Here is a 7,256-nt window from a genome sequence, read left to right on the forward strand (position 1 = left end):
AAAGGAATGATAATTTCAAATATGTTCAAATGTTAACCACAATATGTGTGAAAAGGTGTAAAAAATAGTCAAAATTTATTGAGATCCTGAGACCAATGTGGAATCAGCATTGCATTTCCATATGAAAGTGAGAGTGGAGATAGGTTTCGAAGATGGGCAGCAGGATGACCAATCTTTCTACCATTCATCTTGTTGAACTGCCACATTTTGGTACTCTTTGTTGGTCCCTCTAACACACAAGAAAAAGTTGAATTTAGAAAGATCTTGGAACAAAAGAAGAAGGAACAGAAAAATGTGGAGAGAAGAAAAAGTGGTGAAGTTCTGTATTTTCTCTGTGGTGATCATATCAAGGACAGTTGATGCCAGGCTGATTGTCTGTTTATACTTCAGTGCTGGGAGATGTCCTGATTGCAGACACATTAGTGTAACCTTTGTATACCAAAGGAATGATTTCTCTTGTGGTTTTATGTCCAAGTGTGATTTATGAAATACTGGATTTGTTGGCCTTTCTTATGTGTTTATGGATTATGTTCTGAAGAAAAAGAAAGTTAGGATCCTATGCCAGGAGGTGTATATCTGCAGCCAAAGCTATCACCTTTGTCCTATGCACTAAGAATGTTGAGGCAGGTAACAGTCACTGCCGGGAATCGTAGAGGAGTGTGGGATTCGAACCCACAACTAAATGAATACAAGACCAGGACCCTTCTGATTATGCCAACAGTACACTACGTATGTTCTGAGGCCTGTCTATAAGCAATTCATAAGAATGCAGTTAAGAAAAACACATCCCACAAACAATAGAAATAAAGCCCTATGACTGATAACCATATATCTATATACCAAGGGCTTTTTCCCCCTTATAAGGGAGGTAGCTAAGTTGGAAGGCACATACCTACTCCCACCCATTCCACTCCCATCCACCACCCTTTCCTCCCCTCTCAACTTGGCTCTTCATGTATGACAGTTCATCCCTGTATCCCATCCACTGCCCTGGGTCAGAAGCAATGTAGCAAGACACAGTACATCCACAGCAAGGCCACTTCACTTAATTGGCAACCTCCCCCTCTAAATCCCCTCTTACAGAAGAAGAGAATACAGGGAGAAATCCCTTAGGGCTGTGTTAAAATATTCACACACAACCACTTCCTACTACCCCTCATCCCCCACCCATCCCTTCCTTACATCACAGTATCATCTATACACAACCATTCTCCACTCCTGCCTTCTCTTTCCTTGCTCAACACCCTTTTCACCCTATCTATCCATCTCAACCTCAGTCATTCCCTGAAGTTCACTCCATCCACCTCTGCCTTCTACCCCTCTTTTACTAATCTTTCTTCACTCATTCTTTCCATATGTCCAAATCATCCCAATATTCTTTCATCAGCCCTGTCTGCCATCTCCTTTTCCACTCCCACTCTCCTCCTCACCTCATTTCTCACTGTCCAACATTGTGACCCCTACCAAACTTTCCAGATGTTTCATCTCAAACACATTTAAACTTTTCCTCTCTGCCTCTCATAAATTCCAAGTCTATGCCCCTTACAATTTTGTTGACACAATCACCCTTTCATATAATCTCTCTGCATTGATTCACAAATGCCTATTTCTCATGACACATTTTAATCCCCAAGGCATGTATTTGCTTCTCTCAGTCTACAATTTACCTCCACCACTTTTCCTGCCATGTGACCCCAAATACCTAAAGCTATCCAGCCTCTCTCCTTTAAGACTTCCAATTTGCTGCCAGTCCTTCCCCTTGTACATCTCATCACCTTATTTTTGCCCACATTTACCTCAAACTTTCTCCTGTATACCTTTTCAAACTCTGTCACTATTGTAATCTCTCTGACCCTGCCAGTAGTGCAGTGTCATCAGCAAACAACAACTGGCTCACTTCCTCACTTTTCTCCATTCTCTTTAACCATCTCCAGTCCCCTGCCTTTTACCCTTGATTTATATCCACACCATCCCAGCCATGCACACATTCCTGACGCAGTCTCACCTTTACCTCAAACCACATCAGCTTTCCCCCAATCCCATATATATGCAAAACCTCCCACAGTGCCTTCCTGTCTACCCTGTCATAAGTCTTTTCCAAATCCATAAAGACACAAAAAACATCCTTACCTTTTGATAAATATTTTTCACATATCCATCTCACCACAAAAATCTGATCCATGCAACCCTTACCTTTCTTAAACCCACACTGTTCCTCACCAATTATTCCCTCTGTTCCTCTCCTAATCCTCTCAGTCAAAACCATCCTATAAGCTTTCCCAATTATAATCAACACATTGATCACTCTGAAATTACTGCATTCACATTTATCCCCTTTTCCCTTGGAAAGCAGAAATATACAGGCACTCTCTAGCACTCTACCCTTCCATAGACACACATTAAACAACCTCACTAGGCTGTCCACTAATATTGTACCTTCTCCAGACACTGCATGACACCCAACCAAGGTGCTTTACCTGCGCTCATCATTTTCAGAACTACTTGCACCTTATCTTTTCTTATTTCTACTTCATTTCCTTCATCCATCAGTCATTTTCTTAGTGCCTTTCCCAACTATACACTCTTCAGTCCTGTCTCTAACATCACCTATCTTCACCCCGGGGAAACACCTGGGTCCCATGCTTCATGTCTATGTTGCAGAAGGCCCTATTTAAATACAGCACATGTGATTCACCATGGTCTTGGATCACGTGTTGGACTCGTGATCGACAGCTATTCCCTTCCCATAAGAGAGCTCAGAGCGCATATATGACCGATCTATGGGTAATGGTGTGACTTACACGCACACACACACCCAACTTCCCGCCCACAAGAGTTGGAGTAACGACTCGCTGTGCAGCGACACTAAAATTATTTCAGCCCTTGGCGGGATTCTACCACCGCGCCACCGTGTGATTCACCATGGTCTTGGATCATGTGTTGGACTCGTGATCAACAGCTATTTTCCTCCCAGAAGAGTGCTCAGAGTTCATATATGACCGATCTATGGGTAATACTGTGTATGTATGTGTTATATGTGATTCACCATGGTCTTGGATCACGTGTTGGATTCGTGATCGACAGTTATTAAGGAAAAAGGAAAAATTGAATTTAATATAAAACAGAGAAACATAAAATCAATGTCCTGCGAAGTGCAAGACGGAATATTTTCACGAAGAAAGTCAAGAAGGAAGGACCAAGAGCGTCTCGCAAGCCGTAAGGCCGCAGAAGACCTCGAGGTTGGCTGATCCCCCCTCGAAAGTGTCAAAAGCTTCAAGAATTTAAGCCCAAAAACCTTCGGGGGAGAAAGGTCCTACATAATTTCGGGGAAGTTCTAGGACAAAGGACCAAGAGCCCCTTGCGAACTTCGCGTCCCTCGTAAGGCATAGAGGCTTCAAGAACCTAAGCCCAGGAACCTCCGAGCCGAAAGGTTTTACGAGAATTGAAAGAGAGAGAGAGAGAGAGAGAGAGAGAAGCGTTCAAGTTCGAAAAAAGGCGGAAAACAAACATACCCACGTAAATAAGGTAGTTAACACAGGAGAGCCTCCCGTGAGATCGGCCAACTCCCTGGAGAGAAGACTCATGGACCAAGAGATCGGGAGATCAAGTGCCTTCGATTATGGAATAACAGCGCCACCCGAATTCCATCACCTGCCATTCAAGTACGACGGAAAATATACACAAAAAAGTAATAAAGCTTTAAACGTTCAAATGACGAATAAATAAATATAATTGGATCAAACAAATCAAGATCAAAAGGAAAATAAAAATTAGGAAATGAAAATAGGAAATTTAAGTATGCAGAGACGTATAGAATTGTAAGAAACGTAGAGAAATTGCAAAAAGAGATAAATAAAACAATAAAAAAGCAGGGTGAAAACAAAGTGAATGAAAACAGGAAAAAAAGTTATGTGCAAAGAAAATGAAAATTAGTAAAACAGAAGAGGAAGAAATGAAACGCAGAATAATCATGAAAGAAATTATGTGGTTATATCTTTACTAAGCAACAAACAAAATGACATGGTCATAGTGGTATTGGCGTAACTCAAGAAGGAAAGACAGAAACGAGGACCTAAAAAAAAAATCTTAGGAAAGCTTATGAGTTACCATTCACACGAAGCTTCTTTAGGCTACTCGATATTTCTCGAAGGTGTGACTGTCGACTACTTTCCATTCGCCCTTGCTGAGCCAAAAGTCACGCGATATTGACGGAATTGAGTTTAGTCATCGCAAATATGGCACTCAAGGAACCACGTGCTTCTTCGGGAACCTGTTGAAATGTCATCCGTTGGTCCGAGGAGCCAGGCTTTAAAACACCGATTCAGATAACCATGTGTTGAAACGAAACAAGAAGTGTCGCGAAATATCAATAATAATGAAAATGAGAAAAAACTGGCAAGGAATTGGCAAACGCGTATGGGAGCTTATGCCAATTTGTTTACAGTAGAATCGACTGCAGAGGACCTGACTCAATACAAAGAACGTCTTCCATAAAGATCGATGAGTCGCTTGAAATGATCACGACACGAAAAACAACATCTTAAACAAATAAGTGCCGAAGCCCAGGAACCTTCGAGAGGAAAGATCCCTCGTCATTTCGGGGAGTTTCTAGGACGAAGGAACAAGAGACTCTCGTAAGCCGTGCGTCCACGGAAGACCTCGAGGCTGGCTGATACTTCTAAGCCCAGGAATCTCTGAGCCGATGGGTTTACAGCGAGTTGATATCTACCCATATTTCGGAGAGAGAGAGAGATGAAGCAAGAGAGAGAGCACGAGCGACAACAAGAGCTAGAGGAGAAACAGAAAGAGAAAAGTTCTAGTTTAGAATAAAAATATTAACGGAAAATTATTTTAACAACGTAAATGAATTTTGTCGACATCGGAAATAAGCCTTCCGTGAGTTCAGCGCGACCCAAAGTTCAACTTGTGCCATTCAAGTACGAGAGAAAATACACAAAAAATAAACAAATAAAATCAAATAAAGCGAAAAAATCAACGTTAAAATGTCAAAGAAAAAAATAATATTAGATAAAACATAATGTTAAAAAGGAAACGAAAAAATGAAATAAAAAAGGAAACAAATGTAAAAGAACACGTAAACAGAACTGAAAAAAAACCCAGGATAAGATATACTAAGTAAATGAAAATGAAAAAAATGCCGTGGTCGCAGGTGTGACAACGAAATAAACAAAAAATACACTGGAACTACCTTCAATGATAGTTCGTTAGCTTCAATAGAAACGAGGCGACTGTAATACCTGCTGGTGCTCGCAGGTGCGATCACCAGTGTTGCCACTCACAAAATGTAAAAATGCCAAGATGACCCTACGAAAAAATCCAAGAAAATCCAAGGATTATTTTTTATACTGATACTTGCGAAAAACAAGGTGACATGGCTCTTGAAATGGATTGTGGCTTATTTAAAATAGGAAATTTAGCTAGAAGAGGAAGTTCTACTCACCAACTACTTTACAGACAATGGTATTATTGCAGGAAGAAGGATACTGGCATAGGGTCCTCCTCTAATTCCTCATCATCATCATTGGCTTCACTATGATATAAAGTTGCTCTGTTACTCTTCTTCCTGGACTCTTCCCTCTCTTTATATCTCATGTGACAGTGACCCAACTTTGCATCTTTGATTAATGAAATAGATGGTTCCCACTTTTGGCAAGTCACTTCTTGTCTTGTGATGGCTTGCTTGGCCTATAGACGGTTTGCAACTGTATTTGTGTGTAGTCTGTTGCTTTGCTTAGTTTTAACTTGGTTTATTTGGGAAAAAATTCTTTCAATACATGCAGATGAGTGTGGCAGAGCTAATAAGTTGCACATAAATGTTGCAAGAAGAAACTTTTCTTTATTATTCCCATCTTTCACTGAAAGTAAATCATTCCAGAAAACAGTTGCAGACTGACTTATGCCTTTAAGTGTGTCTCTTGCATATAGAAGATCTCGCCATTGCTCTTGCAGCAAATCTAGCTCATCCTCCTTATCAATGTTGGAAAATGTACTGCAAGTTTTCCAAGAGATTTCAAGTCCCTCTTTGTAGAAAGAGCTTCAGCTGGTTCCACTACCTTTAACATAGCAATGAGGCTATTTTCTTCAAAAGGAAATCTCTTTTTCATCTGCATGCACAATTCTATTAGAAACTGCTTGCAGTCATATCGAAAAAGCTCTTCCTTTTCCTGAAGAGGTTCACTTTCCATGCTTCATGGAAACTTTGTGTGCCATCAGAGACGACTTATTGCAATTCTTGAGTTTGCTGCTACATACAGTACACAAGACAGTATATTTGTCAGCAGGATCTGGTTGTACCCGATCTTTCAGTTCATCATCCTCCATCCATTCCTTTCTAAATGCCTGCTGATACCACGTCACTTTCGCTTTTCTCTTTGGTGGGGTAACATCACCACTATACCCTGGTTCTTCAGTCACTCATAATGATTTCTATTTAAATCAAGTAGGGTTGAATAACTGTCCACAGGTCTCACCACACACGCACGACTTAAGAGCTAGAGAGGACTGGCGGACTAGGAGAGAAACGTCTCAAACGTGTAATGGACGCGTCAACTTATAGAAGACAACTTAGTTGGCAAGTCGTGATTTCCAGCCTTAACTTTTCGATAATCTCATGAATTAAAATTTAATACTTAATTTGTCCTCTGTTGTAAACATAGTGTACCTCATACTTTATTAAGTGGCAAAGAGAATACTCTATTATTAAACTAATATTTTAAGCAATTGTCTACAATTTGGCGAAAAAATCCAAGATTTGTTCATTTTTTACAGTTTATTTCCAAGATTCCAAGTTGATGGCAAAAATGCCAAGATATTGGAAAAAAAGCCAAGCAGTGGCCACACTGGCGATCACCAGACACCTGCCCCGCCCCTCCAGAGCCGGAAGTCACACGATGCTGATAAACTTGAATTTAGTTGCCGCAAATACAGCACTCCGGGACTCCTGTACTCCCTTGGCAGACTTTAGGAATGTCATCGATTGGTTCTAGACGTGTGTTTTGAAATCAGCTATTCATATTTCCAAAGGTCAAAATGGAACAAGAACTGCTCAAAAATATTAATGATAAAGAAAATAGGATAAATGAATGAGGAAGTATATTAGTATGTCTGTTGAGGGTTGACTAAAGAGGACCCAACTGAAGATAAAGAACGCCTTTCGTAACACTTCAATAAAGATTGTCAAGTCGCTTGAAATGAGTACTACACCACAAACAACACCACAGAATATTGGCTTTAGA

Source organism: Oratosquilla oratoria, chromosome 25 (genome assembly GCF_046742065.1).
Source record: "Oratosquilla oratoria isolate Oo_2021 chromosome 25, ASM4674206v1, whole genome shotgun sequence".
Lineage (NCBI taxonomy): Eukaryota > Metazoa > Arthropoda > Malacostraca > Stomatopoda > Squillidae > Oratosquilla > Oratosquilla oratoria.